The sequence below is a fragment of the Salmo trutta genome, chromosome 26 (genome assembly GCF_901001165.1).
Source record: "Salmo trutta chromosome 26, fSalTru1.1, whole genome shotgun sequence".
Classification (NCBI taxonomy): domain Eukaryota; kingdom Metazoa; phylum Chordata; class Actinopteri; order Salmoniformes; family Salmonidae; genus Salmo; species Salmo trutta.
This window is the reverse complement of record NC_042982.1, coordinates 15557332-15583396: the sequence shown is the minus strand read 5'-3', so window position 1 is coordinate 15583396 and position 26065 is coordinate 15557332. Positions and strand designations below refer to the sequence as shown.

Below are 26065 nucleotides of genomic sequence, written 5' to 3'. Positions count from 1 at the left end.
GCAGCATGGTGTAGTATGTAGTTACTGTAGCATTACAGAGACATACGGTAAACTACAACACACTCATTAGAGCCACCTTAATACCACTGGAGAATGGAGCTGTTCATTCATTCAGTGTTTGGCTCAGATTTGGCTTTGTTTCATATTGTTTCATGTTAGCCCTGCATGACAGCTTCAATGCAGGCCTCCCAGAAGGAGATAAGCTTTACAGTATGTGCTACTTGAGCACCTGTGTTCAAGCCCAATTTCAGCTGAATAGGAGCTTGGCTCTCCTCTCTATCTAGTAACCCTCCATGTGCAGCACAGCTCTCCTCTATGGACAGACCCCCAGCCTATTCACCTGCTGGAGCTCTTGGGGCTCCCCTGTCCTCCCCTGTCCCTGGGCTTTGTCTTAAGATAAATAGGTGACATTCTCACAGATAACTCCTAGTCGTCCGGGTATTTGTTGGTGCAGTGACTCGGCCATATAGCTGACATATGGCATGGTATTCTCCATTTCGGGAACAGGACTTTTTTGTGCCTGTCCAGCTACGATGGCTCAGTGATTCGCCACCCGCCTGCCCTAATGAAGGATGTCCCTCCAAGTCAGCGGGGTGACAGGGTCAGTGGCGTGTCGGCAGGATGCAGGGGCCTTGCCACCACGCCCCACTTTGAAGTCTTGGCAGTGGCCCAGTCACGCCTGTCCACTCTGCTCTCGGCTCAGGGAGGTGACTCGGTGGGACTTCGGCAGTCTCCTTTTAGAGGGGCCTGGTTTGAAGTGAGGGACCCCCTGCTGCACACAGTGAATAGAGAGTTATATACCTTTGCTGACGGCCGTTTGTGCAGTGGCCCGGGGAGAAAGGAGAGAAAAAAAGAATCGCAGGAAGGGGAGAAAAAAATGGGTTCTAGAACTTGGCTGATAGCATTTGCTATTTCCTCTGATTCGGTTCCACTGTATATATTAGCTAGCCTTCATTACAGCCAGAGCCGTGCTTGGGCTATGTTGAATTGTGGCGGCAACAAGTAAAGAGAGAAAAATTGTTCCAGTCAAATATAATTTTTTTGCTTTCAAGGCAATAGAGATGAAATTAATTGATGGTACAGTGTACAGAAACACACAGACAAGTACATCCAGAAAGACTCAAAAGATCCCAACTCTATGTGCTGCGACTTGTACAGTATGTACTTTCAGTGGTTGGTATGTTAACATCACGGACCATGTTACTTCTCACTGCTCCCTGTCCCCTCCAGACATCGCCTTCTGCCGCGGTATAACGTTTCAGACTCTACCAAACCTCTCGGACAATGCTGCCTCGCTTGGCTAACGCATTGTTCACTGTGTGGGAACCTGCTTCCTTTATTAATAAACAGAAGAGACAGCCTTGCCTCTTACACACCCGCCCATTTCACCACTTCTCCGCAGACATAGTAAGACTCTTATAGCATGGGGGAGGAACGAAAAAGCGAGAGAGGAAGAAAGTTGCACACTCTTAAGACTTCAATGGTTCGACCCCCTCCACCTTCTCCTCCTTCACTGCACACACATTTATCTTCTCGGGCTCCTTTTGAACGGGACCGGCCGTTCAAAAGGATTACCACACACAGTATTCACAACTCTGCTTTGTCCGCACACACACACACGTACACACGCACGCACGCACGCACGCACGCACGCACACACACACACACACACACACACACACACACACACACACACACACACACACACACACACACACACGCACACACACTCAGTTACTTACCTCCCCAGGTAAGTAACCATAAAGCTTTTATCCAAAGATGTTTACATTTATAATTAATACTTTTTTACAATCACAGAATTTTGCTTTCAAACAATCAATCAATATATGGTTTAAAAAGTGATGTTTTATGTATACAGTAGCAGTAGAGAACTTTAGGATTTAATTATTGGTTCACTTCAGTTAATGAGTCAATGTCTTATCACAATAGTCACTGTTATGTCAGACATCTTGGGAAACTACAGTGTATCAGTCTTCACACTGATTGAAGCACATAGCTTCTATGACACACACAGTTCTGGCTATTCAAAAGTGACTTATTCAAAGTGCCTTGCTGCAGCAAGGTAAGGGTGATGCCAAGGGCCAAGTTCATTACCAATCCTCTTACCATAACCCATATAATAAAATAGATTTTAGAAATATGCCCCTGAAGGTGCAGTTTCATCCACGTAGGGCTTGATTTAATCTGTATTTCTGATTGAGATGGTATATGCAGCGTTTACCATGAATGCAGTCTCCGCGAACGCGGGAGCATTGACTTCAAATTTCAATTGCGCTATAGCGCTGAACTTCAGAGATATGGATTGAATCTAGGGCTTAGAAACAAATTTTACAGTACTTGTTGGCTTCCACACTGATCAACTAGCAAGAAATCTGTGAAGTCTATGGTCTTATTTAGTGCAGTCATTGTGACCTAGGACACCAGGTAAAGATGGCTGATGCTCCACAGACATCATATGATGTCCGAAAGGGTTGTTGTCAATTCCATGATAACTGAATTGGACATTACATTTATCGATAAGTGTCATACATCGGTGTCATAAAATGTAGCAACACCACTAAAGCTTTGAGAATCCATCCACAGACCATGTCTACTGTGAAAGGAAAAGAGTATTTAAAGTGCCTTCAGAAAGTGTTCATACCCCTTGACTTATTCCACAATGTGTTATTACAGCCTGAATTCAAAATGGATTACATAGATTTTCTTCTCTCACCCATCTACACACAATATGCCATAATGACAAAGTGAAAACATGATTTTAGGAATCTTTGCACATTTATTGAAAATGAAATGCAGAAATATCTCATTTAAATAAGTATTCACACCCCTTAGTCAATACATGTTAGAATAACCTTTGGCAGTGATTACAGCTGTGTATCTTTCTGGGTAAGTCTCTAAGAGCTTTGCACACCTAGATTGTACAATATTTGCCGATTATTATTTTCAAAATTATTCAATCTCTGTCAAACTGGTTGTTGATCATTGCTAGACAACCATTTTCAACTGTTGCCATAGATTTTCAAGCAGATTGAAGTCAAAACTGAACATTCACTGTCTTCTTGATAAGCAACTCCAGTGCTGATTTGGCCTTGTGTTTTAGGTTATTGTCCTGCTGAAAGGTGAATTCATCTCCTAGTGTCTGGTGGACATCTCCCCTCTAGGATTTTGCCTGTGCTTACTGTAGCTCCATTCTATTTGTTATTTATCCTGAAAAAAACTCCCCAGTCCTTAACAATTACAAGCATACCCATTACATGATGCGGGGGCGGCAGGTAGCCTAGTGGTTAGAGCGTTGGAAAAAGCAACCAAAAGGTTGCTGGATCGAATCCCTGAGCCGACAAAGCAAAAATCTGTTGTTCTGCGTCTGAGCAAGGCAGTTAACTCACTGTTCCCTGGGTGCTGAAAATGTGGATGTTGATTAAGGCATCCCCCTGGACCTCTCTGAATCAGAGGGGTTGGGTTAGATGTGGAGACACATTTAAGTTGTCCCACTGACTAGGTCACCCATGTTTGAACACATGAATTGTGGAACTCAGCAATGTATTGGATTTGCCCCAAACATAACACTTTGTATTCAGGACAAAAAAATAATTGCTTTGCCAAATTTCTTGCAGTATTACTTTAGTGCCTTGTCGCAAACAGGATGCATGTTTTGGAATACTTTTCTTCTGTACAGGCTTCCTTTTTTCTCTGTCAATTAGGTTAGTATTGTGGAGTAACTACAATGTTGTTGATCCATCCTCAGTTTTCTCCTATCACAGCCATTATACTCTGCCCAGAGAGCTCTAGCAGGTGAATAGGCTGGGGGTCTGTCCACAGAGAAGAGCTGTGCTGCACATGGAGGGTTATTAGATAGAGAGGAGAGTCAAGCTCCTATTCAGCTGAAATTGGGCTTGAACACAGGTGCTCAAGTAGCACATAAAGCCGATTATCTCCTTCTGGGAGGCCTGCATCAAGGCTGTAATCTTTGCAGTGACTGGGTGTATTGATACACCATCCAAGGTGTAATTAATAACTTCACCATGTTCAAAGGGATATTCAGTGTTTGCTTTTTTCATTTTTACCCATCTACCAACAGGTGCCCTTCTTTGCAAGGCATTGGAAAACCACCCTGATCTTTGTGGTTGAATCTGTGTTTGAAATTCACTGCTCGACTGAGGGACCTTACAGATAATTGTATATGTGAGGTACAGAGATGAGGTAGTCATTCAAAAATGATGTTAAACACTATTATTGCACACAGAGTGAGTCCATGCAACTTATTATGTGACTTGTTAAGCAAATGTTTACTCCTGAACTTATTTAGGCTTGTCATAACAAAGGGGTTGAATACTTATTGACTCAAGACATTTTAGATTTTCAATTTTAACTAATCAGTACATTTTAAAAGAAACATAATTCCACTTTGACATTATGGGGTATTGTATGTATGCCAGTGACAGAAAAAATTGGAATTGAATCTATTTTAAATTCAGGCTGTAAACCAACAAAATGTGTAAAAAGTCAAGGGGTGTGAATATTTTCTGAAGGCATGGTAACTAGACATAATATAGTATAATATAGTATAAGTAACAAGACATCCCATGGCAAGGGAAATTAATATTCCCTCAGAGTTTCAGAAATGACAAAGTAATTTTCGGTCTACAGCTATGATATAGGTGGCACTATTATGGAATATTGGGTTTGAGGCCATGGTAAATCATTAACATGGCAATGTACCATTTGCCTTTTTTTCCCTGTTCAATGGAAAGTGCTCAGAGGCTGTGAGTCCAATTCCGGAGACTCTATTTCTAGCACTGGAAAGAGCTGTTATCAGCTATTCATAGCCATGCACAAAAAAACACACTCCCACATACCACCAATACCTTGTCACAACACAACTGATTAGCTCAAACACTTTAAAAAGGAAACAAATTACACAAATTAACTTTTAACAAGTCCCACCAGTTAATTGAAATGCATTCCAGGTGACTATCTCATGAAGCTGGTTGAGAGAATGCCAAGAGTGTGCAAAGCTGTCATCAAGGCTAAGGGTAGCTACTTTGAAGAATCTAAAATATATTTTGATTTGTTTAACAGTTTTTTTGGTTACTACCTGATTCAATATGTGTTATTTCAATGTAGAAAATAGTAAAAATAAAGAAAACCCTTGAATGAGTAGGTGTGTCCAAACTTTTGGCTGGTTCTGTATATCATACTGATTTAAAAAAATATTATTTATGTCAGCCAGTCTTTCTGCTAATAACCTTTAAGGCCTAAACATAACCGATGAGTCAGATGATTGAAATAAAATAAGTTGTTGTCTCTTCCAGAAAGGCTTCACCATGAACGGTTTGATACCAGTATAAATGAAAAATAGAGAAGCTGTGTTGGTGACATCGGGCCATCAATTAAAGCATGATCCATTTTTACAGTTGTCTATAGTACCATAACATCATTAACATGTACTTAATAAAGGGGCTTTGTGATCTGATCATGTACTTACAGTGGTAACCACCACGTAAGTCTGTCTTCTCCACAGCAACAAACATTAGCCATATCATTAGTGGACTCCTGGTAAGAAGAGATGGAAGTGATGCATCACTGTTCTTCATTAATGGGAAATTGACTTATTGTCCCCCTAAACCTTAATGATGCTAATGACTCAACACAATCTTTCTTCTCCTTTAATTATGACTAACGGGGAATTTCCTGAAGATGAAAAGACTTCAATGACACATCTGATTGCCTCGAACAAAGCATTCATTCAGTTACTGTACAGCGTAGATGCAGTAATATTTCGTAACAGTTTGATATGAAACTGATAACACATCTTATATACGACATATTGGAATTGTATTTCTCCAAATGCAGTGGGGAGAAAGATACAATGTTACATCGCAATGATGTATATATCGATATGTACAATATATTTTTGATGATTGCGATATGTGTTTGTTTTATATACTTCAGTTGAAGGCACAGAGTGTAAGTTGCTAATGATATGAGGATCTGCTCAATGAGTTAAATAGAACATGTCAAATGCAAATGTAGTTTCCATTTCCCCACTAGGAAAAAACAGGTCCGTATGTCTCAGTTCATTGCGAGGCAGTTGTCTCGCCACCCAGCCCCAGCCTTAGTTCCAGATCCTGCCCCAGCCTTAGTTCCAGATCCTGCCCCAGCCCAGCCAGACAAATCCTGGGTTGGGAAGAGCCATGGCGAAGAGAACCACTGCTTCCTATTATAAATAGCCTGTGCAGAGAATGTATACTGACAGATTAAAACATCTTTGAAGTTTGCCATACATCAGTTGAAAACTCCCATCCTGGTTTTAAAGCTAATAAGCTTAAATCTTCCAGCAGTCAGAGCTGTTCATCCAGAAACATTTTAATCCCAGCTTTGATGATACATTATGTGCTGAAGGAGGGAGAAAAAAACCCCAGTTCTCCTGAAAACTTTAAAGTGACAAGAACGTTCATAGGCTGTGTGCATAGAAAGCCTGCAACAATGGAATTGGAAGAGAGTGGATTCTCCCTTAGCTTAGCACAATGTATTCTCTGATTCTCCATTGTCACAGTCCCCCTCTCAAATTACAGCTCAACCAGACTCCTTAATAGATAACACCAATAACAATATACAAACATGAACATAAACGTTTTCCCCAGCTTTCTGCTCTATAACAGGCTGTAGCTCACTGGAAGATTAGGCTTGTATCAGACAGAGAGAGAGAGAAGGGTTGAGGTGGTCGGGAGAGAGGGAGAGAGAGGGAAAGAGAGGGAGAGGGGGAGGGAGAGTGCTTTTCACCTCGGATTCCACTCATTTTCTACCTGAAAAAAAAATGCAGCACCCAGAACTGCAGTCTGGTTTCCATGGCAACAACAGGCTATTATCCTACACTGTCATTCATTATGAAGGGACTTTACTTGACAGTGAGAGGAGGAGAGGAGAGCTGGACAGCGGTTGAGGGGTTACTCTCACACTGTGCCATGGGAGGGAAAAGAAGGAGGGAGGGAACACTTCTACTTGAGAAAAGGAAGATTTACCACACATTTCATACCTCTTAACAGTAGAACCTCATACAAACCAGTTACGGATTGACCGGTCAACTGAGCGGATATCAAACCAAGACATTGATGATTAAACGCAAACAACAAAACAGAATAACTACAGGGTACCGACAAACCTAAACGTTATCAGAGTATCTTCCTATATGGTTGGAAAATACATGTACATATGCAATGCATATTTTCTTTGAAGGGTTGATGTGGTTGTACTGTAAATGTCAAAGTTAAACATCTTCAGTACAACCTCCAATCCCAACATGTTTGTATCTCTGATGTTCTACTGTATTTTTGTTAGCCTATTGTCAACAATCACATGTCCATAGTTGTGCCCAATGCTCCACTATAAAACTGGTATATGCCTATCTTTAAATGTGTATTTCAAAAGTCAGATATAGAAATCATAATTACATGATCCAAATATGTGCTCTCCACCACTTTTCTTTCATCATATCACAAAGAGGATCTCATTCATATCAAGGTCATGATGTATTTATTGTTTGATATACAGCATTTGGTTTAGCATTTTCAGTCCCTTAAAAATAACACTATGAGAATTCCAGCAGACTAGTTTTGGCAAGGGACAAGTGTATGACGATTCAGGCCCAATATGATTGGCAGAGATTCAAAAGACCTTTTTTGGGGGCAGGGGGGAAGTTGAATAATATCAAGATACAACACATGGATGGGTGAAAATGTTGCCAAATATGTACAATTCACTAAAAACTGCCAAGTCACTGAGTAGCTTCTGGTTCAGCAGAACGTCACATCCCTCTCCCGTTGCCGTTTGTTAGACCCATAATGCACTGTGTCTGGAACCAAGGTGGAAATGATTATGAAACAGGAAGCAACCATTTCAATTTGAAATGGATAGCTTTGCTTTTTCAGAGTACCCCTCCTTCCCCCGCTACCAACACACACTTGCACGCACGCACACACCTCCAAAATAAATTCCTTACCCCAGGACACTTCAACTGGTGACTATTCGGGAGAATATGATAGATTTATTGACGGGACAAACAAACAATAGGCATGAATAGCCTTCATCAGAGCCTTGATGCCAGCTTCGTCAAGCTAACTTACATTGTTAGTTGCAGAATGTTTTACAGTAGTCACATTGCACTTAAAGAACATAATTAAATACATAAAGACATGGACAGCCCATTAAAGGTCAACATAGTAGAACACAATAATAATATACTGTATATTTCTTTCCCATAGTGGAAGCCCACAGCATATGCAGTAGCTGCAATATCATCTTGGCGAAGGGGCGAAAGAGGGGGCTTGGGTGGTGGTGGCTAGGCAGAAGCAGCTGGAAACATTCTCCTCTCTCCACTCCAAGAGGACAGTGGGTCTGTGAGGAGAAGAGGAGAGGAGGAGGCTTGCACTCCAAGCACCCGCTCAAGAGGCTGCCATGCTGCTTCCTCAAGGTCAATGGGTTTACTCTGGCAGGCTCCTCCAACTCAATGGCATTGTTACAATTTCATTGCAGCAACGGTTTTGTGAGAGAAAGAAAAAATGTTGTATGTAGAATCCAGAAGTGGCTCAGACCAGACGGCTAGGCGGGATGACAATACACTGGATTTCAATGGGAAGATATAGTTTCAAGATATTCATTGAGCGGCGGATGCTGGATGCTCTCTGTGGTGCTGCTTTGGAGGAGTTCAAAAAAGCCATTTTGTGAAATACGGTCCAACGGAATCTATTTCAAACACATTGCTGAGATATAGCTTTCAGGATCATTCAATTCATGTAACTATTCAAGTTCATATAAGATCCTCCTGCAAATACCCTGATGAAGGCATTCACCAAAATGTTTTGCTTTTAACAACAACAAAAGTTAAGAGTCACTAAATATCAAAATGTATGTGCCGAGACCAAAATGATATACATACATTATATTCAATAACCAGACCACAGCTGGGCTTTCCTGCACCACCGTCCTCATAACGCATATGGAATATGCACTGTCCGGTGGGATATTCACTCAAATGAAAGTAGCACGAACATGAAAAGGTATATAGAGCCAATATTTTTTTTATCTATCTCCCTCTCCCTATCCCCCTTTCTCTCTCTCTCTCAATATCAAGGACCCATACACACTGAAACTCTCTGCTGCAGAAAGTAGGCCAAAAGCCATTCGAGGGAGAGGGAGACAGAGAGGGAGGGAGAGAAAGAGGGATAAACAGAGAGAAGGAGAAAGAGAGAGAGGAAAGGAGAGAGTATAAAACAAACAATACATCCAACATGTCTACTGAGGAGAGGAGAGAAAAAAGTGCTGATTCTTTTTCTAAGACAACCTTTATTTAGAGTAATTACACTGTTTAATACGCACGCCAATACAAAACATATTGTCATCAGAAGGTGTACATCAAGTAAAGCCCTGGGTGCCTTGAAGATGCATTGTGCCAATTTGCACGTGCAGATTGTCTTCATCTCTCCAACAAATTAAACCATCAATCAATCATGCTCTGTATTATAGATAGTATTCAAATGTATTTGCTTATATTTGCGTTTCCATCTTCAAAATGTATTTCCTCTTTAAGTGTATCAACCCTCATTTGTCCAGTAAAAGAAAAAGCAGTACATTCTATATTTGTTTGTAGTGTCCTTTTACAAAAAATAACACAATTTTCATTAATAATGTTTGAAGGATGTTTCTTGTATTCACTGATAATACTGGAGTAGGTGGACCATTAATAAACGTAGCATTTATAGCTTCTCCTCTTCCATAACCAACTGTTCCAGAAGGGAAACGGCTGGTAACGCTTCACTCAAAGACAACAGGTATAATGCATTAGGAGGATGCAGTTATAATACCGTATAATGCATTAGGATGCAATAATTATGCTGTATAATATCAAGATTTCTCTGGCTGTGACCCCACTCTCCAAGGGTGTCTCAGGGGGAGTTGGGATATGCAAAAATCCCATTTCCAATTCCCATGTGTATTAATACACACTTGTACATGTGTGAAATAGGACAAATATAAGCATCCAACAAATAATTATAATTATTGTTATTGGTAACACTTTACTTGACACCTAGCGTCATAACACGTTATGACATGGCCAAAACCATGTAATAATATGTCATAACAGCTGACATAACTTGTCATCGCCAGACATAATATGGTCATAACACTGACATGACACATACAGTATATTTAGACCTGTTATGATATACATTGCATTATTTTATGGATGTTTATGACACTTACAAAAGAGTGTCAATATCCACAAAACCTACCACGGTAGTTATTTTATGGCTGGTTATGACACCTATATAAGAGTGTCAAAACCCACAAAACCTACCACACAAGGCAAAACATTCCATTACACCATAGCCTACTTGTCAACAGTATTTTTATGTCACATAACATTTTCTAAAATAGACCATGATTGGGAGTACCATAGGGCGGCGCACAATTGGCCCAGTGTCGTCCGGGTTTGGCCGGGGTAGGCTGTCATTGTAAATAAGAATTTGCTCTTAACTGACTTGCCTGGTTAAATAAAGGTTAAATAAAGGTTAAATGTACAAAAATAAAAAAATAAATGCAGGAGCAGATTTCAGGAGCAGGACAAGACACCCTCTTTTTGACTGATGACTGACATAAGGGCATGTACGTGATAGGCCTATCTGGCTTATATGATTATGACGGTCATAATGCTTCTTGACAGTGTCATAAAGTGTATTTTCTTTGATCAAGTAAAGTGACACAGTATAGTCATAATGCTTCTTGACAGTGTCATAAAGTGTATTTTCTTTGATCAAGTAAAGTGACACAGTATAGTCATAATGCTTCTTGACAGTGTCATAAAGAGCATTTTCTTAGTCCAAGTAAAGTGATGCAGGATGGTCATAATGCTTCATGACAGTGTCATAAAGTGTCTTTTCTACAAGTTATTTAAAATATGATGATAGAAAACATGACTGTCAAAAATTCATTACTACAACAACAAAGGATTTAAACTTCCTGGCAGGGAAAAAACACTTTTGAATAAATGTGGGTTTTGACACTTTTATGTTGCTGTCATAACCAGCCATAAAATAACGCAATATATATCACAACAGGTAAATAAATGGGTCATGAAAGTGTTATGATGCTAAATGTCAAGTAAAGTGTTACCTTATAATTAATATCAACACTTTTCATAAGCACCTATCGTCTGCTAATGATCATGACTAAATAACAGTGATTATGAGAATGCTGACTATATAACAGATATATGCGCCTTATGACACGACACAAGACATACATGCTAACTACAAATAATAAACAAATAATAAAGCATTATAGCTGTGAGCTTCAGTAAAATGGCATCAACCAAACCCTCATGGAAGCAGTGAGGCATCAGTACAGAGACGCAACACGAGAAGGAAACAAAGATGTCTATTTTCCCATGATGTTTCAGACTAATCCTTTGGTAGACGGCAGAGGACTGAGGACGACACAGCTATGGCCATTGTGTGTCCAAAAGAGCAGCTTCCTGTTTTGTCCCGTCCCTGCGGGGGGTGGGTAAGACACACTCCTCTTATACATAGCTGGCATCTCTTGAAATACAGTATGAGCTGATGTGAATAGCGTGTCCTACACACTGCCATAGGGTACAAAATGTCTGATCTGTGTCCGGGAGACTAATGCTTCCTTCTCCAACAGCCTATTCATGAGCTGTTCAGGGATGAAACGTTTGTTCAGATACAATTGTATACTACAGTGCATATGGTCAGGTTTGTATTCACAATCAGAACACTTGGATATAGTTGATCACCATTGTGTGTTAACTTAAAGGGATAGTTCACATGTTATTCTCCAGCCCTATTACCACTGGTATTATACTGTATTTCTAGTGAAATAACTGATGTAGTCTCATTGATCCATTCTCATTCCTAAGTGTTTCCGTTCCCAAGTCAGACAATGTCAGAATAACGTTAAACAAAAACGACAACAACAGAAAGACACGTTGCGTAATCTTTATTGTTGGAAAATAGGAACGTTGCAAATGCAATTGTAAATTGTTTTGTTTACATGCAGTACATGATCAATGTGAGATATTCTGAAAAGTATACACGTGAAAGAGAAAGACAATCATATCATTGTAAATAGGTGGTTTCCTGTAAGATACATATTTAAAAAACTCCCCCACATAGAACCTGAGAAACCAAGCCTGGTATGGTATACACTCAGTGTACAAAACATTAGGAACACCTTCCTACTCTTGAGTTGCACCTAATTTTTCACTCAGAACAGCCTCAATTCGTCAGTGCATGGACTCTACAAGATGTCGAAAGCGTTCCACAGGGATGCTGGACCATGTTGACTCCAATGCTTCCCACAGTTGTGTCAAGTTGGCTGGATGTCCTTTGAGTGGTGCACCATTCTTGATACACATAGGAAACGGTTGAACGTGAAAAACCCAGCAGCCTGGCACCTACTACCACACCCTGTTCAAAGGCACATATTTTGTCTTGCCCATTCACCCTCTGAATGGCGCACATATACAATCCATATCTCAATTGTCTCAAAGCTTACAAATCATTATTTGACCTGTCTCCTCCCCTTCATCTACACTGATTGAAGTGGATTTAACAAGTGACATCATTAAGGGATCATAGCTTTCACCTGGATTCACCTGGTCAGTCTATGTCATGGAAAGAGCAGGTGTTCCTAATATTTTATACACTCAGTGTAGCAACATCTCATCTAAATCGGTAGTCCTATCCGATCTCAAAATTATATTAAAACAACATTTTCAACAATATCAACAAGGTTGACTTGATATTTTGGTGTTGTTTTTTCTAGTCTATCTTCATATCTTAAAGTTGAAGTTTAAATGTTATAATGCCCTGTCAATGGGTCATCAATCACTGCAATTTAAATGCAGTTAACCCTTCCCCTAACCCACCAGGGTACAACATAAATTAGGGCTGTCAAACAATTAAAATAATGAATCGACTTAATGGCATCCCTTAATCGCGTTTAATCGCAATTTTAGAATTAACTCAAATTTGGCCCTAAATAAACAATTTTCCAATGCATTGAGTTACAGGCATACTATGTTTTGATTGTATGGGAAAGAAACACAAAATAATCTGCATCAGAATTTTTTTAATGGCACTATAAACAACACAAAAGTCACTGTAACATACAGCTATTAATGCTCCCAATGTTAAAGTAGGCCTACTGCCTCTTGTCAATGTTCTTGAAGTTTAACACTGCCACACAGCACATACACACACTTCAGGCTTCAGGGTATTCAGAGTGGGAGCGCGGGAAATGTGGGGACGCGGTGTCCATGTAGGCTATACGTAGCTATGTGTGTGGAAAACATTTCATCACAGGTAAGACATTTAACTTTAGTATAGTCCTTTTGTTTGTGCTGTTGGTCTTGGCTAGCTTAATGTTCCGGTCGGTAGCTAGCTAGCACTCACTCACTCGCTCAGGTGGCTGCTTGTATCGTCATGAAAAGGGCCTGAGGGAAGCCCTACAATATTACGTTTTTCTAAGTAGTGAGAACGCTCGGGAGCAGGCATTGTTGAAAAGTAATCTTTAAACATGTTGTACTTTTCTTAAATGTAGTTTTGTAATTGACTAAAACAAGCAGACAGCAAGAAAATTACAGTTGGAAAACGGTCAAGTTTTTGCTGTAAACCAACATGGTAACCACAGGTTGTTTTCCCCACAGGCGGGCAGGGTCACCAAGTGGGGTCACCACATCTAATACCGACTGGGTCTATGGATACAAAGAACAAAGAGCTTTTAAACCTGTCCAACAATTGTATGAATTCCACAGAAGACAATAACAACGGGTCAGCCAAGTCTGAGTTCATATATAATACAGCTATTAGATCTAGCCTAGGCTACTTATCCATTAACTAGTCACAAGCTGCTACTAGAATTGGGATCATTTAGTTAAATCTTTTGACCTGAGAACTACAACAAAAACAGTAGCTAAATGGAATGGATGTCCTGTTCTGATTAAAATCATTGTGGGAAATGAGTTGAATGAAGAGGCTAGTGGATGTTTAAGCACCACACTAGAGACAGGCAGCTCTACCGAGACTGACTGCACACAGCGTGCTGTGTGTTGCACTTAAAAGTGTCCGTGCAGAAACACGTGTGCTGAAAAGGATCTGTGAGGTGAAGAAATGGAGATGTGATTAACGGCGTCAAAGAATCAAAGGCAAATATCAATATAAAAATATCACACGTTAACTCGTTATTAATGCGTTAGAGCGGCAGGTAGCCTGATGGTTAAGATCATTGGGCCAGTAACTGAAAGGTTACTGGTTCGAATCCCTAAACTGACTAGGTGAAAAATCTGTCAATGTGTGCCCTTGAGCAAGGCACTTAACCCTAGTTGCTCTTGATAAGAGCGTCTGCTAAATGACCAGAATAACATAAATGTTAACTTTGACAGTCTTGGTAAAAACACCCACACACACCTGTGTAACCTTTATTTAACTAGGCAAGTCAGTTAAGAACAAATTCTTATTTACAATGATGGCCTACCCCGGCCAAACCCGGACGACGCTGGGACAATTGTGCACCTAATATGTGTGAGACAGAGATGTCAAAACCTTGTTCTCACCATTGGCGTGGCATGTGGGATTTCTCTTTAAAGAACTGAGAAAAAGGGCCACTTACCAACTCTTATTAATTCTGTATGGAAAAACTATGTAACAAAAGCACAGCAGCAGATTAAAAAACAGCCGTAACGATTAACAGCATCATAAGGTACACATTCGTAGCTTACGCCTCCATTTTTAACCATTCATAGTAGTAAATAAATAAATACATTTGATTTGATCTCATAGCTAGTTATAATTGACATAAAACATGAATCTTTAAAATGTCATATTTTCTGTAGGTTCACTACAATAACACAGGAGACATTCATCCCACATTTTCAGTAATAAACAGCTTTCTTTTTCATCAAAAAGGGGAATTTGGGTATTGTATTTGCTAGGCAAATGATGGTAACACTTTATAATAACGTTAATTTGAAAGCCATTTATAGATCATTTATAAAACACCTGTTAATGATTTGCTGAACATTTGTAGGTAGTTGTTACTTTATTAAACAATAGTAAGCTATTCTGACTAAATAACAGCAATTTTTTGGTCTGTATTTTTTTTTTTACAGCATATAAATACATAGCATATTATAAATATTATAATAAGACATTATCCAGACCATCTGACATAAAAAGAATAATTCAATTTTTTTACAGCATATAAATACATAGCATATTATAAATATTATAATAAGACATTATCCAGACCATCTGACATAAAAAGAAAATGGGACAGTTTGATGAAAAAGCTTTAAATAAAGGTTCAAATCCAGGCAAGTCAAATGACTGCGCTAAACAGGACCCTAGGGCTCATTATTCTTATAACAAGTAATGAAGCATTATACCCACTGGCTGTAAGTAAAGTTAGCGTTCATGGTTTACACCCACATGATATGTTTACTAATGGTTAACAAAATACCTGAGAATGGTTTTAGAAGCGTTTCTAAACAGACCTTCACATGTATAGTTTACCAGATCAATTGAAGACATTTTGGGAATGATTCAAAAATCAAATCTGAACGATTTCAAAAAGGGCAATTCAGACTGGGTGATAATCTAAACCATGCTTGTTTCTATGATAAAGGATATGGTTTGAGATCGACTTAGTGAAATGTGCAACAGATAAAACAGTTGCTCAGATCATGAATAGAAAGAGTGCTTACACACAAGATAGTGGCTATATTTTGTACAGAAGGGTTATTCTGGGATAGCCATAGGGGAATGCACCTGTGTAGATGAATCCAAAGATAAAGCCTATCATAGATTATCCATTAATCACAATAATTACACATGCCCCTCTCAGGGTTAAACCCGAGAGACTGGAGAATGTTGGTTGTGTGTATTTGTCTGTCTGTGTGTTTGTGTCTGTATCTGTGCCTGTGAGAAATAGGAGAGAAAGAAAGAGAACGATGGAGAGAGAGAGGGAGAAAAAGACAAAGAGAGAGAGGAGGGACGCAATCAGTAGACAGAAAGAAAAAGGAAAAGAAAGAAAGAGAAAAAGAGAACAAAGAGAAGGAGAGAAGAGGATCATCCAATCGTTCTCTTGACTCTAAGCAGGGGGATTTCCATGGCTCCTCTCGCTGTTGATAGACCTGACTTGACCGGAATATGTTAAATGAGACACTGTGTGGCTTCAGATGCTGTAAGAGGATGGAAAGCCTTCCCTCTTCCTCCACATCACATTGGAAACAGGCCATATCTGAAATACCACCTTAGTCCCTATATAGATGCACCACTTTTGTCCAGAGCCTTTGGAGTGCACTAGATAGGAAACAGGCTGGACTCTGGCCAAAAGTAGGGGACTGTATGGGGAATAGGGTGCGCTCTAGGTAAAAGTAGTGTGTTATAAAGCGAATAGGGTGCCATGAGGTTAGAGGAGACTGTGGCGACTGTTGGCATACACTGGTGACATATCCCTCTTGGATTAATTTGATTAGTCCTGAGTAGTGATTAATCCACATAGCGTGGTGGGAGTGTTTAATCCTAAAGCTCATTTAACCTGAACAGGGAGGTGCCCTCACAGATGGCCAAGGAGACGACACTGTCTCTCCTACCTGCTCATCATCTAATAAACTAGCTACACAGCTGGGCCGTGTGTGTGTGTGTGTGTGTGTGTGTGTGTGTGTGTGTGTGTGTGTGTGTGTGTGTGTGTGTGTGTGTGTGTGTGTGTGTGTGTGTGTGTGTGTGTGTGTGTGTGAATATGGAGAGAGAGAGAGAGAGAGAGAGAGAGAGAGAGAGGGGGGGGGGAGAGGGGGAGAGAGGGAGACGGGGAGAGAGAGACAGTGCTGATCTCTCTGTTTGCAGACCATCATGTTTTCTGCTTGTGTACAAAGGCCCCTAATGTAATTACCCTCCACTTAAAAGGGACGTTAAGAAAGGTTCCCTGCTGTAATTCTTTGAGTTTGGGCTCCAACAGAGTGATTCTAAGTCTGAGCGGTCCTGATTGCAGAGAGTGAGAGAGCACTGTGAGGATACTCTAAGCTGCTGCTGCCAGACAACCCTACTTATTGGTCCATGAAAATCTGAAATGTTCATCCTCAAATCCAGTTACAAGTATGTCAGGATCCAGTCCCCTTCATACCACAAAACTGTACTAGTCATTTGGCACCTTTTGATTGAACTGGTTTCATTGTTCACAGTACTATTCTACTGAGCCATTTACTTTATGTTCATATTCTTATCTTTTATTATTTCTTATTGTTGTTGTATTGTCGAGAAGGAACCTGAAAGTAAGCATTTTGTTGTATACCATGTGTATCCTGTACATACGACTAATAAAACTGGAAACTTGGTGCAGCTTATAGTTGGTCACCCTTATTCTAGTGCAGTGCAAGGATCCATTTGTGGCTGCCTGCGCCATCTTGTCTCGTTAACCTGTTGTTTCAGCTCTCAGACTACATACAAGTGCTCTACAGCACAGCTCATCAACTCTCCTCACACTATCCGATTATTGATATTTCCAAGCCTATTTCTCCACACTGGCCTGTGCAGAGTCGTGTAGCATGTGTACCAATAGCCTACTAGTAGAACTGCAGCAACCGAAGGGTGTTTCCAGGGAGTGGCGGAAACTGCGGAATGGGGACTGTAAACTCCTGCTGCCGCGTGTTCTGGAGCAAAGATGCTGGCACAAAGGACACTCCTAGCCCAGTACACGCTACTCGCTACTCGGTACCAGTATGTTCTGCCCGGTATCATAGGCGTCACCAGGCTAGATGCAAAGGAGCCATCGACATTGTCTGCTCCAGCTGAACAGCCCTAGTGCAGAACCCTTTGTTCACACACACATGCACACACACACACACACACACACACACACGCACACGCACACGCACACGCACACGCACACGCACACGCACGCACACACGCGCGCACACACACACACACACACACACACACACCCACACACACACACACACACCCACACACACACGCACACCTACGTACATACAGTACACACACTGAATGTCCTACTGCCCAGTCCACCTTAAGAAGGCTCAGGCCTGTGTGTGCGTGTGCCTGTGTGTGTGCATGCGCACACGCGCATGTCCGCCTACCCCAGTGCAGTGGTAGGGAAGCAACCTGAACAGGCTGGGGCTGTGAGGCTGAGCGAGACACAATCCGACAATGGAGCTGTAGCCAGACAGCTCTGTCTCTCTGCACTGCAACGCTTCAGATCGGGGCGAGACGCCTCAGCGCTGCTGTTTGCTTACCAAGCTGAACAAATAAGACTGTTTGTCACAGGGCTGAGGTGGAGGCTCGAAATAGGTTTCCCTTTTTTATACAAGAAGAGAGCTCTAGCAGCAACAGACGAGCAAAGATTTCCATTAGAAACCCAGTTTAGTCCGTTGAGCGACCCGGAAAAATTCTCAAAGACGAGACAGTTACCTGGACTAGACCTTTACAGTGCAAATCTGCACCTTATAGCACTATACCCTAACACAGTGTCTTCTGCAAAAATAAGTGCTACATTTCACACATTTCACTCTCCCCTCGAACCACACCGAACCATTGTGTGTGAATCGACAATGCGGATTTAAAACATGTTAGACTTTCAATTTTAATAAGCTAGTGGTGAGAATGTCTGACCCAGGGGTGAGCTATGTTAATAAGCTAGTGGTGAGAATGTCTGACCCAGGGGTGAGCTATGTTAATAAGCTAGTGGTGAGAATGTCTGACCCAGGGGTGAGCTATGTTAATAAGCTAGTGGTGAGAATGACTGACCCAGGGGTGAGCTATGTTAATAAGCTAGTGGTGAGAATGTCTGACCCAGGGGTGAGCTATGTTCATAAGCTAGTGGTGAGAATGTCTGACCCAGGGGTGAGCTATGTTAATAAGCTAGTGGTGAGAATGTCTGACCCAGGGGTGAGCTATCTGTGCCACATGGTACATGGATGAGACTGCTTGTTACCCAGGGTTGCCCACACTGCAGTGCGCTAGCAGTTAACGACACACACACACACACACACACACACACACACACACACACACACACACACACACACACACACACACACACACACACACACACACACACACACACACACACACACACACACACACACACACACACACACACACACACACACTCACAGGGGCAGCTGTTGTTATTGCATCTCTGCTATACTTAGTTATAGTAGTACAGAATTAATAAGTTTAAGTTTGCAAACACACACACACACACACACACACACACACACACACACACACACACACACACACGTCGGCCGGTGTAGGGATATCTGACTGAGGTTTACTGTTCTGGAGCACTAAGTCCTTACGCACACTGTCACACTGGTGAGGAGCCCTGAAAGGGTGCCATTTTACACAGCCAGCACAAAGAGGTTAGCAGTGAGAGGAAGAACGTACTCCGGCAGCGCAGCAATGAGGGGATGGGCCGAGGCTATCATGGAGTCGCTGTTCTGAAACACAGTTTCTCTACCTTCCAGCATGGCTCACAGAGGGAGGGAGAATCCACAGTGCTTTTATTAGCATGATGCTAGCCTAATCACACCAAGCATTGTTGACAATAGACGATGTTATGAGGACTGTAAAAATGAATGTCTAGTCAAGGGCAGAACGCAAACAAAAGATGTATGTTAGCTGTATGCATGTTAGCCCTGTTGCTATCAGAAGCTGGGTGTGTCGCTGTTCAGCTTGCTGTCCCTAAAGCCAGTACAAACCCAACAAACTTGCAGTTATTTCAAGTCATTTTGCAGATACAGTAGAATTTGCTAGCTGCTCCGTTAAAAAAGAACGTTACACTATATCCAATACAGCAGAGCAACAGCATACAGACTCACACTCAATCAATGTGACATGGTAATAACTGCTAACATACAGGCTCTCTGATATACAAACACCTGCGAACGTACTCTCTCTGCACACAAAGAGCTCTACCTTGTGTGTGTATGCCCGGCGAGCGTGTGTGTGCATGAAGACGAGGGTTCCATGAGGTCAAACACAAGTGTACCGAGCTGTTATAGGTTCACGCTCTCCACAGTACTTTGTGCTGCTCTCAAGACAGAATAAAGCATGGACAAAAACAGAAAGAAATACTTTCCCAGTCGCCAGAAGAAAGACAAAGGAATAACAGAGCAGACAGGATCAGTGACTAGTTTCGTTTTTTTTGTGGGCCTCAGACACAAGTGCAGGATTGGTAACGTTAGCTTAAATTTTCGCTGAACGTAAGCTCCCCCCTCCATCTTCCACCCCACCACAAAGATTCCTCAGCTGATTTCAACCCACCATTGTGTCACATGACCCTCGAGCCGGCATTCCTTCGACCCCCCCCCCCCATACACTGCCGCCTGATTCCAGCTAACCTTTTTTCACTTTTCTTTCCAGACGATTTCCTTTCTCTGACAATCTAGTGTGTCTACGTACGTTTGACAGTCTGAAACGCCTTTGTCTTGCAGAGAGAGCGACAGACGGGACGACAGCGCACCACTCCCAGCTCCCGAGAGCCTAACCCGTGGACATGAGAGCACAACGTCACAAGTTAGGGTCTCAGGGATTGCGAGAGGCACATTTTATAGTTGTACTATTTCTACTCTCAGACAGACTGTGAGTCGAATGAATCATGCTGGCATGAGAGTACCAAATAGACTAGAAACAAACACACGATATCCATGAAAATAAAGGCTTCCTTCCATGAGGTATATCTGCAATGCATTCCCCCCTTCTCTGGCTCCCTGTCTGTATAACATACAACAAGTGCAACCATAAGCCAGACACAACATTGACCAATCTCCCCCTCCCCCCTCTGCCTCTCTCTCTCCCTCTGGAGAGACCCCCGCCTCCCACCGACTCTCTCTCTCTCTCTCTCCCTATGTCCCTCTCTGTCTCTCTCTGTCTCTCCCCACCCCCCAGGTGAAACAATACAGCTCTTTGAAAAATGCTCCAGGTAAACCCAACGCTAGCCCTCGGTTCCTTAAGCTCCCATGCTCTCTATTCCTAAGCTGCAGCTGCCAGTTATTAAGGGATGGTCAGACAGAAATCCTGGATTCAAGCAGCCAGCAGCACACCAACCACTGACTCAAAAAGACTATACAGAATACCCAAGCAAAAGAACACAAAGTCAGTTTATCTCGAAACATTCATGTGGCTCGTTTCATTTCAATATTAGGAGGGCAGAGCGATGATCTGGGTATGTGCACGAGGATGGTTGAATATGAATCCACACTGAACCTACCACGACCAGTTTGAGACAGAGAGGTGGAAGGGAGGCAGGCAGTCTAAATCTACAGCCATAAGTTACATAGATCGAGAGAAAAAAACGAGAGAGCGGCAGGAAAACAGCTTCAATCAACTCACCCAGATCTGGTTCGTAATGAGGAGGCACCAGCCCTTGTCCCTTGTTGCAGCCTGCTCGACACACAGAGAAAGAGAGAGAGAGAGAAACTAACTCAGGTTTAAACTCATGTCGACAAGGTTTCGGACAAGATCTTGCAGGCTTTACAGACGGTTACAGGATGAAAGTGGCACGAGTGGGGAGCAATGTGTCGGTCGATGACAGGGAGACGAAGCGAACCGACGGACAGATATAAGAAAAGGAGGAGAGAGGATGGGTGGTGAGGCTGTTGAAGAAACCACCGTGTACAGACAGAAAGAGAGAGAAAGGGAAATGACTCGGAGAAAACGAGAGGCTGCTCCCAGGGGTTTAAGTGAACGGAAAAGTTCAGAATAACAATAAAAAGATGGCGATGGTGATAAAAAGCAGGTATGAAAAAAGGAGAGAGAACAGAGAGTTAGAAGAGAGGATGAGAGTGAGCCCTACCACCGCTTGCAGCCAGGGCCACAGCACCAGTGAAGCATACCAGTCTGTTGGCTCACTGAGAGAGAGGGGGAGAGGAGGAACACACAGGAACACACACACACACACACACACACACACACACACACACACACACACACATGTTCACTCACTTTGTTTCGCTGCTGTTAACCTATGCCGCCTTTACTCAGTTGTATATCCCTATTTCATATCCAGTTCAGGTTAGAAGAAAATTAACAGTTTGTTGTCGTATATGCCACAAGAGCCCAAAAATATCCAAACTAATTAAAAGACAAAATGCATCAATGGATGTTGCTGCTCTTCTGCTTCCCTCGCTAACATTGATCAATTTTATTTCACCCCCCTCCCTCTCTCTCTCTTTCTCTCTCTCTCAGTGCAGAACAGAAACACATGCAAAATTGGAAGAAGGGAAAAGAGAAAACTGTGAATCCGAGGTCTCCCGCTCTCATCTTCATGCATTCCTGCTGAATGGCAGGAGATGAAAAAATACTTTTCCCAAAAAATGTGGAAATATTATCCAATAATTTGCCTGCACAGATGTAATAATTTAAAACAAGAGGCCCACTTCTCTGCTGTATCAGCCGGAGAGACAGATAGAGATAGAGACAGAAAGAGAGGAGAAGGAGGAGGAGGAGGCTAAGGAGGAGGAGGAGGAGGAGGAGGGAGATGAGGAGGGGGAATGAGAAAGTCGGCCGCCTCTCGCTTTTCCACCTTTTCAGTGTTTTATTCAAGTCTGTTTCCCGTCAACAAACTCTCTGTTTTCCTTGATTTTCTTCTTGCATGTATTCCTCTCTGTCTCATACGGTCTCTCTCACTTTCCCTCCCTCTCTGTGTCTCTCTCCTCTCACTGCCTCACTACCTCACACATGCCCGACATCATTAACACTATCCTTCAAAAAGAGAATGAGAGGAGAGAGAGAGCAGGAAGAGAGAGCAGGTCATAGAAACATAGCTACATGATGTGCTTGGCTTATAGAGGCTACATTTAATCTCTACTGGCTCCCCCAGGCTTTGATACGGAGAGCGGAAAGAGAGGGGGAGAGAGCGAGGGAGAGATGATGGGGGAGGGACAAATATAGCTGAGGGGGAGGCTGGCGACGTACAACACAATGTAGGTTCAATTCAACGACGGGGAGAGAAAAAATCCCTGAGACCACACTGCCCTCTTCATTTCTCTCTGCACACTCTCTCTCTCCATCTTTCCCTCTCTGGGCGCGTCTGCTCCGGCTAACTAATCTCCAATCCTCTTTGACTGCTGTCTCACAGACTGTGCATTGTATTGGCTTCTCCTGTTTGGACTGCAATGAAGGCTCAGTGCCGACGGTTCTCTCTCTTTCTCTCACTTAAAAAAAGCCTGATGCTACCACTTTTACGTTTTCGCTAGCGTTTTGAGAGCGCCCGCCGCCGCCCCCCCCCACCCCACCGCAGCTATCCTCATTTATCACCATATTTTCGTCCAGATACAGCCAGCGATCAATGAGCCGCTAATATTAGACTGGCTTTGACAGGCGCCGAGAACACACAGCAAACAGACAGCAAACAGACAAAGACATGTACACGCAAAAAAACAAACACGCACGCATACATATGCACGCACACACACACACACACACACACACACACACACACACACACACACACACACACACACACACACACACACACACACACACACACACTCTAACAGACAGACAGACAGTGTCTGTACACGGCATGGCTTGATTAATTAATGCAAAAAGGAATAAAACAAGCAGCAAGACAAACAAAAATGCCATTGCACTTGGGAGGCTGACGATTCATTGGAGTTGATGCAGTGCTCTAATTTAGATTCTTATTAAGATCTTCAGAAATAAATAATGAAGGACGTACAGTATTTCAGCACAGACCCAGATCTGTCAAAGAAACCAGCCTGTGTCATACACAAACACAATCAAATGTAGCACAACACGGTAACACAATATTGTGTAGGTAGGTGTCTGAAACAGAGTAGGCTCCATGTGGTGAGTGTGATTGACATGTGTCACTCAAGCTGACAAGCGCAGGAGGACAGTATCCTGTCAAAGCAGTAAAGAGGGCACTTCTATTTGTTGTGGAAGTCTTTATTCATAAATGCTTAAGAAAGGTGCATTCTGTACAGAGGCAGTCACAGTTAAACACTAACAGATGTGTAACATACAGTAACATACTGTCAGTCAGGTTTATAGATGCTGGAAACAGCACTTCTGGAAATGGTACTTTATATTTCTATGAGGACTAGGAGCAGGCAGGGTAAAGGGAAGGAGGAACGAAAAATATGATTTTATTTAACTTGGCAGTCAAGAACAAATTCTTATTTTCAATGACGGCCTAGGAACACTGGGTTAACTGCCTTGTTCAGGGACAGAATGACAGATTTGTACCTTATCAGCTCGGGGATTCAATCTTCCAACCTTTCAGGTTGTTAGTCCAACGCTCTAACCACTAGGCTACCTGCCACCCCATTCATACAGTAGGGTGAACATTCACTATTGAAAAATCTGCAGGGAAGTTTGAAATTGATAAAAGCAATGCTATAAAGACAAGTTGGATATTAAATAGACAACTAAGCACATCCCTATCAAGTCCTACAAATAAATAATATGGTTGGCATGAGCACATCCCGGAGGTATTTTCAGTGATTGTCTAAGTCTGTTACTGAACTGTGTGACAACATTCATTCAAATACTAATTCATAAATCCATGATTCGGGTATAAGTAAGAGATCTTTGTAGATCTGTTGGTCTACTGTAGTCTACAATGTAGTAGCTTGCCTGGACAACACTTTACACTTTAACAAGTCTTCAACATAGCTACGATAGAATTGAACCATTGTACATGCCTTAAAACATAATCCGTTCGAGAACAGAGTATGGTGATAACCAATGTGTTGAAAAGACATTTGATTATCAAAAGAGAAAATGGATCGAGTGCACAGACGTGCCTTGGAGTGGAGGTCCTGGGCTGAAACACTTGTTTTTATGTCATCTCTTTTCCTTTGGCTATGATTAGCAGCGGCGAGATGAGCGGCGAGAGAGCAACCCTCTGTGCTCTGGACCCTCTCACACACACACACTGATCTGGTTTGGATTAGTGCATCAAGGCTGAGATTACACAGCACACAGGCCATGACAGCCACCCCCAAAACACACAAACACACACACACACACACATGCACCACACACATTCACATAGGCACACACACACACACAAAGGCACGCACAGACACACAGTCACACACACGCTGGTGCACATGCTGGCATGCATGTACGGACATGCTCACGAGTGCACTCGCACACACACTCACAGATAAGTAAAACACACACACACACTATACTGAGCATTTAGGATAAATCTGAACCTTGAGATGCAGTCTCATTGTTCTCTTTATTTGCCCAGCAGTCACTGTCTAAACCTGTATCCAACTATCTGATAGCACAGTGGTTTGACCAACAGGGGGCAGCCTTTTGTTCTATTACAACAACCAATATCTGCATCCTCCAAACCCTGAATTGGGAGACAGGGAGGGAGATGGCTTGCAGGCTTCAACAGATTGTATATACAGTACATGGATTTTGTTATAACTTTCAAAGGAATAGTAAATATTATAGTGCAGCTTCTCTCACACATTCTTAGAAGGCGATAGTCTACTCGGCAGGTTTCTTACAGACCTATATATTCTCACATACAGTAATCTCCTCCAAAAGGATAGTAAGGAGAGGAAATAACAAATAATTCCATGAATATATGAAATAATGACACCACTTTTATCTAAAATCCAAAAGGTCGATGTCACATTTGTCTCTATCAATTCTCTTTGGAACTGCATATTTAGTTTCGCATTAATGTGTTAGGTAAATATGGCATAGTACTTTCATTTATGGGTAGTGATGACGTTAAAGGTTCATCATAATTCTCAGACCGGAGTGTATTAGCAGTAGAGCGAGCCTGGTCTCAACAAAGCTGTGCATGCTTGGCTTTCCATCACAGCTGAATTGTAAATGTTTATTATACAGTTTATGCATAGATTTGTGATGAGCGGCTCACACACACACATCTATATTACCAGTGGTACCAGCATCATTCTTAACAGTTTTTGGTTATTGTTTAGTCAGGT

At 42.0% G+C, this 26065-nt stretch overlaps 1 long non-coding RNA gene across 1 annotated transcript in view; it reads right to left on the bottom strand.

The window, feature by feature from the left end:
- Window positions 1-21504, bottom strand: part of LOC115163241 (uncharacterized) — a 45562-nt gene extending 24058 nt beyond the window's left edge. Inside the window, exon 1 of the long non-coding RNA XR_003869710.1 lies at window positions 21453-21504. This is a non-coding gene — a long non-coding RNA (uncharacterized LOC115163241). The remainder of the gene's footprint in view (window positions 1-21452) is intronic.
- Between the last annotated feature and the right edge of the window lie 4561 nt (window positions 21505-26065).